We start from the raw sequence: 13,407 nt of genomic DNA, 5'->3' as shown, positions 1-13,407 counted from the left end.
TCTGAAACTGAAATTTCTGTCTGAAACCTTAAAAATATCGAGAATAAGAGGGGTTAGTGTATGGGCGATACTAAACTTCATTCATCTTCATTTGAAAATTTCGGTAGTGTTGGAGATGCGTTCCCAAATTGTATTATTTTGAAATTAAATTGGTTTTTTTCCCTCGTTTATTTATTTCTTTATCAATGTTAATTTTTCGATTGAATTATTATTTTAACTTTTATTAAATATGTTTAAACTTAATATAAGTATACAATGATTATAAAATGTAATTAATTTTTAAATAAAAATTATAAATATTTTTTTTTTTTTCATTTTGAAAATGTTCTTACTTCCCTTAAATGAAGGTGAACATGGAGGATGGTTTATACACTATTTCAGAACAATAATGGCCAAATTAGAAAGTCACTGCAATGGGGGTGTGTCATTCAATACGACTATTTCACTGGATTCTAATACAACGATTCAAGGGTTAGTGGTCTATGAAAAATTCATAAAATTCCGCGATTATGATTTGACGTTTCATAAAAAGGACACGATTACAAAATCGGCCGAACTTTAAAATTTCTTTAAGAAATGGAAAATATTATCTGCAATTGTCCTGTAAAATACCCACGAATATAATCGACTTTTAAAAGCTCCAGGAATATGGCTCTCGTCATATAACTCTTGTTGTTCCTTAACCCCACTATTATTAATCTGTTGATATTTGGAAACTTATTATTATTGCCGTTACGTGAGTTCTTTGAAAAAAAAAAAAAAAACTATGAAGTATAAACTTCCAGCTTTAGTGGTCCTTTATAAAAGTCCACAACTATAGTTCTGGCGGTGCTTCAAAAAAGTCCACAATTACGGCTCTCGTTGTCGTCGTCAAAAAAAAAAAAACTCTTTATGTGGTCCTTCAAACAATCGACGATTATTCCTCTGGACAATGATTAATAAATCGAAGTTTATGCCTCTGGTATTCTTTTAATATTTTAATACTGGTTGGTTTTAAACAAATTATGGTATGGCTATTATGAAAGTCTTTCAAAAAATCCAAAATTAAATATTAATTAAAAGTCCACAATTATAGCTCTGTCGGTCCTTTCAAAAAGGCCATAATTATACCTCTGGTTGGGACAACGATGATTATGGCTGATCGAATACGTTGATCGTAAATATTTCAATGATTACGGCCCTGGAGGTACTCTATAAAGTCTATTGATCCTTATAAACCCACTACTGTTCTGTTGCACTTAAATAGTATTTACAAATTTGGAGGCGCTATAAAAAATCATAAACTGTGGCTGTACTTTAGATATTATAAGGTTTTGAAAAATCCATGATCACAGATGACATGATTACAGCTTCGGAGGTCTTATAAAAATCAGTGCCATTTTTCTGGGGGTGTTTAAAAAATACGCTTAAAGCAAGACCATTACATGATTAGTATTTTCCATTTGTTCAATTCATACTGCCAAAATGCTCTCTTGAATTCGAGAAGAGAATAAAACTCACTCAAATTTTTGCGCTGGCATTGGGAGTAGAATATTAATATTACTCGAACTGGGAGTAGAAAATGAAGTTACTCGAACTAGGAGTAGAAAATGAAGTTAATCGAATAAGAGCGAGGGAGTATACTAACTGAAAAGCGAGTAGATTCTACTTTTGTCGAGTACTCTTTATGTTTTTGCCATATCGTTGTTGTATGTATATTTTCTCAACATATTGCTACAAACATAAAACCAAATCCTTTGAAGAGCATTATTGTCTAAATATTATTCTAAGAGCATTATTGTCAACAAAGCGTAATTGGTGTTTTTGTACACAACGTACTCCCCTTTACTTTTGCTGTTTTTCCCCTTCTTGGTTCTTATACATGAACACACCAACCCCAGGCCACAGCAAAATCGAAATCGAAAAGCTGCTAAGCACAGCCCAGACACACAAATGTTTTCATTCGATTTGACTCTTGGAGCCAACTTTTACTCTATTTCGAGCATTCCGACTCCCACTCTACTCTTTAGACATAAAACAAAAGAGTTAAGAGTAAACTTCATGTAGATTTCGCAGCCTTCGAGCTCTCTCGCTCGCTGGCAAATGGGCACTGGTTCAAATCTCCATGAATAAGTAGAACGAAAGAAAAATTGAGAAAAAAATTTCTCAAAATGATTTCTTATCACGTAATATATCGGAGAAGAAACAGTTAAATAGTAAAATCTCGTTTTCTAAACATTTCTTAATTAATTAAAAGTTTTTAATTTTTTATGGCAGAATTATAAAGATTTGCATAATATTAACGTAAATCATAATATATCCCACAGAGCAGAGGCTGGAGATGGACATTTATCTACCCACCGCACACAATAAACACACACACACTCAATTCGATATTCATTTTTTACATTGTTGTTGTTTTCTATAAAAACAAGTCACGATATCTCCACAATGTGCAGTTAGCATTCGCAGTTGCTAGATCGCTCGTCGTATCTTATTGTCTGAGTCGTCTGTGTCTACAAAAGATTAGAAGAAGCAAAAAAGCAGACATTTGAAATGTTTTCAATTTTTTTTTTCATAATTAACGATCAAAAGTCATTGCGGAAAAATTAATCATTAACACCAATTACCACATAGAGACAAGTCTTATACCTACAATATTTATAAGGCTGAAATGCGGCCGGGATGATTTATAAAACCAATAAAAATTCTAAGAAAAAAATTGGCGACCTTCTTGATACAAATATTGATAGACGGCTTCCATGTGATCTGCCAGACATTAAGTCGTTTTGTTAACACATATCTTCCCATTGAATGCCCACCCTCCATATCCGATGCTCATAAACTTTACGCTGGTAATAAATATATGAAAAAGTTTATTTTTTTTGTTAATCATCTTCCATTTGACGCAGCCAACACCAACACCGCGAAAAAAGTGAGACTAATAATAACAATAATACTCTTGAATTTATGTAGAGTCATAGTTCTGGCGGCGATAAGATAAAAGAGCCCAAACAAGTTGCACTATGCAAAAGCTGATTTAGTTTTTTTGCGCTGTTCGAAACCAAAGTAAATATTGTGAAAATCGGATGGAAGGATGGTTGAGGTAAAAAAAACTACTAATAAATAGCTATAGGAGTTAAACGGTAAATCAATGGTCAGTTCTCTTATAGTTAGTATGTCACATTTGTGAAAACTTGGTGAACTCGAGTAGAGAATAAAATTCGCTCTAATTTGAGCGGGTATATTCCTGTGAGTGCAAAAAAGAAGAAGAGTAAAATATGCTCGGAATCGAGCATATTCTAATCCAGTCGAGTACTCTTTTTTGTTTTTGTCATACCGTAGATTTATTTGTAAACATGAGCACAACAAATACTTTGAAGAGTATTATCGTCAATCTACATATACTAAAAAAGCACATGACAGAAAGGATAATTTTTTTGATTTTTGTACGAAAAATAGCATGGTGGATGGTCATCGGGTAATAATATCTGTGTTAAATAGAAGTCAAATTTTTCAGTAAACGGCGAATATTTTTAATCCCGGCGAAATCACAAATATACGAAAAGGTCAATTCTAGCCGCTATGACGATGCCAATATATATAGCGAAATATATACAATGTGTATATACAAAGGAAGGAATGTTAGCTAAAATGTAAAATGCTTATATCTCAAAAATGGCTTGACTGATGTTGACAAATTTTGCCAATTCAGAATCAAAAAAAAAAATCATAAAAAGATGCCAATAATGATGTTAATAAAGATTTTGTAGTCATATTTTTTATCGCATGCGATTTTTATACCCTACACCACAAGGTGGTCAGGGTTTTATGTCTATACATGCAAAAGGAAACGAGATAGACCCATAGTTCCTTTTGATGATCTGCATAGAATCACATTCTGAGTCGATTTATGCATGTCCGTCCGTCCGTCCGTCTGTCCATGTATTTTTGTAAACAAAGTACAGTTTGCATTTATTGCCCTATCCAGATGAAATTTTGCACAAATCATTTGTTTCGCCCAAGGACGAACCCTATTGTAATCGGTCAAAATTTAGATATAGCTCCCATATATATCTTCGTCCGATTTGCCTTTTATTGTGCACCAAACGTGTAATATCAGTCCGAATAGTATGGAATTTTGCACTTACGATCAGATTGAACCTAAAAATAAGTATGCCAAATTTGGTCGAAATCGGTCTAGATATAGCTATAGCTCCCAAATATATAGTTCATCCGATTTGTCATATTTGTTACCCACAGCCGTAATATGCACTCCGTAACAACGATATTCAGGGAAATATATCAAATACAGCTCAGAAATATCTTTGCCAAATGTTATCGAGATCGGTTCCGATTTGGATATAGCTCTCATATATATTTTTATCCGATTTCAAATTAATTGTGCACCAAATGGGCAATACAAGTCCGAATTTAAAAGGTAGAAATGCTTCGACATATTTAGTCCTTTGAACTTTAAATTATAATTATAATCATAGCGTGTATGATTGAATTCTCCCATAAAAAACTTTAGTTGTTATGCGCAGCTCTACTAAATTAGCAAAGTGGTTTAGGGTATCATAAAGTCGGCCCCGCCCGACTTTAAAGACTTTCTTTACTGGTTTCAATTTGACTTATAATATTTAAGGGTACATTTTGTAATGTTTTTTCACCTTGCAACACAGGTAGAGGTGAGAGAGAGGAAGGGCTAGGCCTTTTGTTTTTAAAGATGTCCGCAATATATTTAGGGGTTGAAATGGACCAACAACTAAAAATGTTCCTGATTTTGCAGCCGTTATAAAGGTCACAAATTGAAACAAAGGCCCCGAAATAAAGGTAGAATGGACCACTACTTTTGTATAAAAAATGCTAACATTTCCATTCTACCGAAACGTTGTAAATAACTTAAAGGCGAAATCCAAAATACACAAAAGGCTCTTTGTGGCTTTTTATGCTGATTTCGTTAACGAATATAGCCAAATATCGTAGATAAACAGATCACATAGATGAGTCTAAACTTGGAGATACAGAGGGGCCTTTTGCTTTTGGAGATGATCGCATAATATTTAGGGGTTCAAAAAAATCAAAAACAGAAAAATTTTCCGGATCACACAATTGAAACCAATCGATACGGAATTTTGTTTGAGAAGAGTGTTAAGGACAGGGAAAAATTCTAGCATGTTAGATTACCATTAGATTATATTTAGCTTTAAAATGTACCGCAACAACTAACAGCACGACGGAGTGCATAAATATTGGGCAAATGTCCCTGGTCAAAAAGCTAAGGGTAATATCAGGGCAGTGATCTATGTCATAATTTTAAAAGCGAAATCTTCCAAAATGGATTTGGACATAAGGGGGCTTCTAACATATTGTAGTGTTGTAGGGTATCACATGGTTGGCCCCGCACGTCTGTAGCCATTGCTTACTTGTTTTTATAAAAAGTATTGATTTTTCCACACCTCGTCAACACCAACATACTTTGGAAGCTAATTTTCGTGCTAGTACTTTTTGTTATCCCCTCTAGATGAGTATTTCCCTCTTCGTAGTAATTCCGTATCCAAAAATCTCAAGGTCGTTATTTTTCTAACCAGTTAATTATCACGTTCTTTTAATTTGATATGAAAAATGCCAACAATTCGTTAGATGCCTCAATAAGTTTCGTTGAGTTCCCTTTCTAAAAATATGTATGTGTAGAACAAAAAAAAACTTTACTCTCCGCGAATGTCATGATAAATTATTGTCACGTTTGAATACGCCACCGCTACTGCCAGCCACACCATTACCAGCGACCGACCAGCAAGCACCGCCAACAGCGACGACGATATTCACATTTGGCTTCTTATCGTCTTAACTATTTGATTCTATTATACAAAAAGCCATTAATTATTTATGATTCCTATTTGAGTAGATCCCCACACATACACTCTCATATATATATACTTATACTCTCCAAATTAAAGAAAGAATGCGCGAAAAAAAGAAAACAAACGAACTGAAAAAAATACCAAAGCTTTTTTTGTTGGTCGAGGTTTGTGGCTTTTTTTTTGTTCGCTCGCCATTTTGGCGCTCTTTACTGCTACATACAGTGTGCACAGAAATTGTTTAGATATTTTTTTTTTTTTTTTGTTCAAAATTATCCGAGAGATTCATATGATTTAAATATTTTCATTCCATGATCTACACTTACATAAATTCAAAAATAAATACAAATTATTTAAATTAAAATGCGACTCAAATTTACTCTTCAAGTCATTGATATCAACTTAACGTTTCCATCTCTGGCTTGGAAAAACCACAACCATTTGATCTATATTAGCTAATAAGAAGAATGCCTCGAGTCTATATTAGAGACTAGGCCTTGTAAGTAATTTTACCCATGGCCATCTGTGAGAGAGACTATTCTTCTATAAATAGCTTTTAATTATTTTTAAACATCTACAAATATTTATGGAGTTAAAAAGAATTCCAACCAACTAACCTACCACTTGTAAAGAATTTATGTCAATGTATGGGATTGTAAAATTGTTTTCCTAGACTTTTACGGGTACAACAATTAACTTGTTGTTATAGACAAACATCATAAAGAAACGCTTAAAAATAGCTTCAATCCAAACACCTTTTTGTGTTGAAGAGACAGTTGCGACAAAGCCGGGCTGTACGAAGATGATGGGTAAGGAATCCGAAACAGAAAACATGAAAAAATTAACAGTTTAGCTTTTTTTAATATTTTATGGTAGTTGCGGATTGTTCAGGTTTCTGGTTCTTTTTTAAATTTTAAATACGCTTTTAACCTAGAATATGTTAAAAACGCTGAAATTTTTATAAATTGGTCAAAACGTCTCAAATCTTGAATATTTTTAAGCAACTTTTTAAGAATCTTTCTAAACCCAAAATCGTGGATTTTTATACCCTTGACGTTACACGACAAAAATACTCATTAACAAGTAAGCAAAGGCTACAGTCGAGCGGGGCCGACCATTGAATACCCTACAACACTATAATAAACGATACAGTTTATATATATTTCCAATTTAATTAACGAAATAGTCAGAAGTGCGTCTTTCCTGTATTTGTGAATTCTCCAAAAAGTCACTGGAATGGACATTTTCGTATTTTGTCTACAAAAGTTGGCAAACTCCTTCACACATTGAATATTTTTGGATGGCCATCCAAAACTGTTTGGCTTTTGCAATGTCCGGTAACCCTCATTCAAATGTGCGTGAGGATCGGGCGATAATTACGACCTCCTGACAATTTTGCAGTTTTTTGATCCATTTCAACCCCTAAATATATGGCCTATTCTGACCCTCATCTTATCTCCATACAAAATTTCGTAAGGATCGGCCCATAAATGCGATCTGTATATGATATCCTGATATCCTAACTACTTAGTTTTGTTAGCCGTAGAAATATTAACAAATGTTTAATTCAAAAAGAAAATATGCCAAAAATATGACAAAATTTAAAAAATATGAGAAAATTTTCAAAATCAATATTTTCATCTTTAGAGAGATATTTTTATGCGATTTTTTAGACGTTTTTTCTTTCCTATCAAGAGGCCATTCTGAATTAATGAGAACTGTCAAAATCAGTTCAGCCGTTCTCGACATATATGAGATCTTTCAAATATATCTTCTTTGATAGACATATATATCGCACATATTTTGCTATATATTCGATTTGTTGGATCTTAACATCAATGTAAAGATCAGAAGTAACCTTGTCATAGCATTGTAATTTCGCCGGGATTTAAAATATTCGCGGTTTAATGAAAAATGTTGAATTTTTTCAACAAAAAAGATATGGTCTATTTTACCCGCTAAATATTATCCGATGACCACCTAAATTGGTAGGCTTCTTCCCCGCCCTAAACTCTAGCTACATGCGAGATTCGTCGATTGGTCTATAATTGCGACCTGTATAGCTACTGCAAAATCCGACATTTTTTCAGTATTTGGTTCATTTCAACCCCTAAACATTTGGCGATCATCTCCAAAAGAAATAGGGTTCTATTCTGACATTAACCCCACCTACATTTTAAATTTCGTGAAGATCGGGCTATAATTGCGACCTGTAGAGTGATTACAAATTAACATGGACAGACGGACAGACGAACGGACGGACATACATAGCTAGATCGACTCAGCTCGGCGAGCTAGGAAGATCCATATATACTTTCCTATATGAGAAACCAATATTTCGAGGTGTTACATAAATTCTGGCCCAATCAAACTTATAATACCCCCAACACATAGTGTTGTAAGGTATAAAAATAGTTGGCAGTTATTTTTATACCCTCCACCATAGTATGGAGGGTATACTGTGACACCTCGAAACATACATTTTAGACTCCACAAAGTGTATATATTCTTGATCAGCTTAAGATTCCATGTCGATTTAGCGATGTCAGTCCGTCTGTGGAAATCACTCTAGCTTCCGAACGAAATGAAGTAGATGGATAAAATTTTACTTAAATGTATATTATGTCTGCAGGACTTTTGGTATTGAAAACGGGCCATGGACTTGGGCCTAGTTTTGGCATAGCCCCCATATGACGGTACCTCCCGATATTCGGTATTTTGATGATTTTAGCGACATCATTCACCGGAATTTTTTCAATTTGGTATTTGATGTTCGTAATGGATATTGTTTGTGTAGGTCCACGTCTACGCATAGCCCCATACAACGTTAGCTACCGATATTCGGTTTTTTGATTATTTTAGCTACAGGGTTGCCAATATTCGACGGACCCATGACTCTTTGGGCCCATTCCAATCGACGAGGCTTGTCCGCAGGCAACATTCTTCGCGTCAATTGAATTTTGTACGGGAACAAATGCAAATCAATGCGAATAATCCGTTGTAAAGTGGACCGAGCCATGCCCAACTGCTGAGAACGGCGTTTTTGGGATGTTCTTGGGGACCTCTCAACACTGGCTCGTACGGCAGCGATATTCTCGGCCGATCGCCTTGGTCGACTTTTATATGGCCTCTTCGGATTAGAAAGAGCCTTACCAGTCGAAACTTTTTCGTATAAACGCTTAATGGTGTTCTTAGAAGGCGCACTTCCCAAATTTTTTTTTCACAATTGACTACTTCTGTTGAATGTAAATTTCAACTATTTAAGAGCGCTCGCGTGGCGTGTATTGGTTCATGGTAAAAATCTGCTTGGACTGACGCTTCAAACGCGGTATGTCATTAAGCGATGTGACCTCTCTGTCAAAAGTTATGGCGTTGCCAGATGGGTCCGTCGAATATGGGCAACCCTGTACATTATTTACCGATTTTTTTTTTAAGTTTCGCATTTGAATATTGTAATGGCTTATGACAAATGTTATCTATGCAGGTCCATGTCGTCGTATGGACCCTAATATAACAGCTAACAGTTTAACAGCATTTTTAAGGGATTTTATTGTTAATTGCCAAATTCGTTCGAAATGGTGGAGGATATTCAAAGTTCGGCCCAGCTTTTTTACTTGTTCTTTTTGTTCTACCTCACTACATTTTTTCTCTTCACGAATTGTTTTTTCATTTTCATCATTTGGCTGTTATTTTTAGAAGAATAACATAAAAAAAGAATGTGTGTAGTATTTTGCTTTGCTATTCTTTTTTCATTCTTTCATTGAATTCTTCTCTTCGCTCGTTCGCCAAACATTGCTGCCGAATTAAGTAGCGTAAATTAATGTTGATTGTTTTTTGTTTCTTTCGGAAGCATTTTCTGTCTAATATGATATTTTTATGTTGGCATTTATTTTCCTAAGTACATGCCTACATACACACACCTATGAATGTGTGTGCGTGTTTTCGAAGTAGGAAAAAACTAGAATTTGCTTAGTATTTCTAGCGATTATGTTTTGCTAGAGAGCAATTAAAATATGTTTATGTGTCTAAAATAATTTGTGTCATTTGTATGTTGATATGTTCTCGTTTTTGTTGTTGTTGTTGTACTTCACATCATTTGTTTTGTATTTTGCGGCTTTTCGTCATTGCATGAATGTTTGTAGTCTTCAATTGTCAACCGCACAAAATTAGGTTAGGTCAGTGTCGCCAGTCAGCAAGTCTATGGAATAATTATAATAAGCTTGAAAGAAATACACACATACACACGTTTCATTTTAATGGTGTATGTGTATAAGTGTTTGACAGGCAATTCTTTACTTAATTATTTCCGCATTTACAAAGAAAGAGAGGAGCAAAAAATTGAGAAGAAGTAACACCAGAGAATGTGAAATTCTCAGGTGGCGAACATCTTTCAATTGATTTATTTTTATAACGCACACCTAGCCGTTTATTTTGTTTTCAGAATTTTTATTTACGCATGGAAATGTTGTAGGTATTCGAATTTGAATATAGCATGGATTTTGTATGGGAAATACAACAAGTTGTACTGGAAATAAAAATAATTTGATGCAGGGTTCCAGGTTTATCAAATCTGCTTACCTGCGGGAGTACAGGTTCACCTATTGTTCCAGTCCCAAAATCTCCTCGAACTAAAATCTCATATCACAATATATTTTCATACGGAAAAGGAAGGAGCAATGACTATAATCTCATTTTTGAACCACATTTTTTGTTTTGTACCTCTCTATCGATTATTTTTAAATATAATCCTACAAACCTCAATACATACATATGTACGTACATATTTCCATACTATTGACGGAATTTGTTTATACAATTTATTGACAGCTCAATGACCTAAAATAGCAAATGCTGAACATTAACATTTTGCCATATTGTTCGGAACTCATCACAATTATTTGTTGTTTTCTTCTTCCGAATAAATGAAACGAGCAAAATAACACTGCGTTACATAGGCGTAGACAAACACACACACTCTAACACAATTAAATCGCACCACAGCCGTACAAAGAAAATGCGAATTGTTTATTAATTATCTGATAACTGCTAAATGTTCCTTCTCGCTTTGTCCGACACCATCGGATCGGTGTTAACAAAACTTTGAAAAAAGAAAACAACAAAAATTAATACTAAACAAATCCGTCTAGCATTGAAATGTGAAAAACGATCGACTTTGTAATTGTGATATTGATTGACATTCTAAATAATATTAAATGGCGAATTTGTACCCATAACACATGGATACATATTTTCTTTACATATGCTTTGTTCCAGTACTTGCAAGAATTTAGTAGGTATCGTAGTAAAAACTTTTACAATTTGCAGTTCTGGAACAGACCAATAGATAACAATTGGGAATAGATATTGTAAAAATGGTCAAATGTATTATTTTTTATAAAAAGGTAAACAAATGCATAAGAATCTATCTTGCTTCCTGTTAAAAAATGTAAATATTGGTTCTATATGAAAAAGATTTGACATACATGAACATAAATACCTGCCTGTTAGGTAGAGTGTCTTTTAATATTTTTTTGGAAAAAGTCCTTCATACAAACGTTATTTTGATATTCATAGAAAATATATTTTTTTAAGATAAATGAATGGACGCTCATTTGACAATAAATAACACTGTGCAACACAAAAATTAACTGAAAAACGCTAATAGACCAAAAAAGGCTATAAGTTCGGCAGGGCCGAACTTTAAATACCCTCCACCATTCAGAACAAATATGGTAATTTTCAGAATAAAAAAAAAATAAAATGAGTTAAAAATTCTATTGAAATCTTAAAAATACCGAATGTAGCCGTTATATTAGGGTCTATACGACGACGTGGACCTGCATAGGCAACTTTTGTCATAAGCCATTACAATATTTAAATGTGAAACATGAATGAAATCAGTGAAAAATGTAGCAAAAATCATCAAAATACCGAATGTCGGGAGGTACCGTTATATGGGAGCTATTCGAATACGTGGACCTGCACAGACAATTTTCTGTCTTAGGCTGAAACAATTTTCTGTCTTGTCTCAAACAATTTCTGTGACCATTGTACATAAAATCATAAGAGTACCGAATTTCGGAAGGTACAGTTCTATGAGGGCTATACGAAGACGTGTACCTGCACAGACAATTTTCGGTCTTAGGCTGTAGTATCCATTACGAACTTGAAATAATAAATTTGAAACCATTTCGGTGAATAATATCGCTTAAATCACCAAAATACCCAAAATAAGGAGGTACCATTATATGGGGGCTATATGAAAACGTGTACCATTTCGGTGAATAATGTCGATTAAATCACCAAAATACCCAAAATAAGGAGGTACCATTATATGGGGGCTATAAGAAGACGTGTACCTGCACAGACAATTTTCTGTCTTAGGCTGTAGTATCCATTACGAACTTCAAATAATAAATTTGAAACAATTTCGGTGAATACTGTCGCATAAATCACCAAAATACCGAAAATAGGGAGGTACCATTGTATGAGGGATATAGCAAAACGTGGTTCTACATTTCCCATTTTCAATACCAAAAGTCCTGCAGACATTATATACATTTGAGTAAAATTTTATCAACCTACTTCATTTCGTTCGGAAGCTAGTGTGATTTCCACAGACGGACAGACATCGCCAAATCGACATACAATTGTATGCTGATGAAGAATATATATTTGTGGGGTCTAAAATGTATTTTTCGAGGTGTTACAAACGGAGTGACAAACTCAATATACCCTCCATACTATGGTAGAGGTTATAAACAAATATTTGCTCGATTTATTTATTTTTTTTTTGCCAATATTCATAACAATATTTTCTTTATGTAATGGCAATAGAGATTTATTCTCTTTGGCGACTTTTAGCGAAATGTTATGAAAAATACGTCATCCTTCTAAAGTGATGCTTTGAAGGAATTTTTCAAAAACGCAAATAAAGTCCGGATTCAACACTAAAATGTGTTTTTAATGTTTGTGGGTTCCTGGCGTTTAGGCAAGATTTAGACTTTTGATGTATTCTGTGACCTATAGTAGAATTTGATGGCGAATTTCTGTATGGTATTTTAACCTGCTACGATGACAGTACTAAAAATGACACTTTGGTGACTTGGTTGATGATTGAAATTTAATTAAAAATACTCCTCGTATTGTTAATTAGTGATAAATCCGAAGATGCTATACCTACATAGAACGTATTCCGAGGAATTAGAATCGGAAATCGTTAAAAAAATTTGGAAGACGGAGCTTGCACTCTCTTGTGTTGCACGGTGTAATAACACTTTCTATCTACCTTAAAAACAACTTTTTGGTTTTCTATTGTTCTGGTTAACGACCTTACCGAATCTACTAGTTTTTCAATTTATTTCGAGGAAAAATCGGTTATCGTAGTAAAAACTTTTATATTCTTGCAGTTCTGAAACAGGGCATATAGAGGAAATCAGATCTCGGAATCAGACCCTATATTCTAAGCCTTTGATATTCTACGTGTTATAATTTACAAAAAAAAGTAATAATTATAATAAAAGTTAATAAAAAAAAATCAAATCAAATTCTCACCTTGCTGCCG

The 13,407-nt window shown here is 33.9% G+C and overlaps 1 protein-coding gene across 2 annotated transcripts in view; it reads left to right on the top strand.

The window, feature by feature from the left end:
* The window catches only part of LOC101889153 (forkhead box protein O), a 113,562-nt gene that overhangs the window by 23,851 nt on the left and 76,304 nt on the right, over positions 1–13,407 (top strand). The gene's annotated exons all lie outside the window — the stretch shown is intronic.

The sequence above is a fragment of the Musca domestica genome, unplaced genomic scaffold (genome assembly GCF_030504385.1).
Source record: "Musca domestica strain aabys unplaced genomic scaffold, Musca_domestica.polishedcontigs.V.1.1 92, whole genome shotgun sequence".
NCBI lineage: Eukaryota > Metazoa > Arthropoda > Insecta > Diptera > Muscidae > Musca > Musca domestica.
This window is presented reverse-complemented; position numbering and strand designations above follow the sequence as displayed.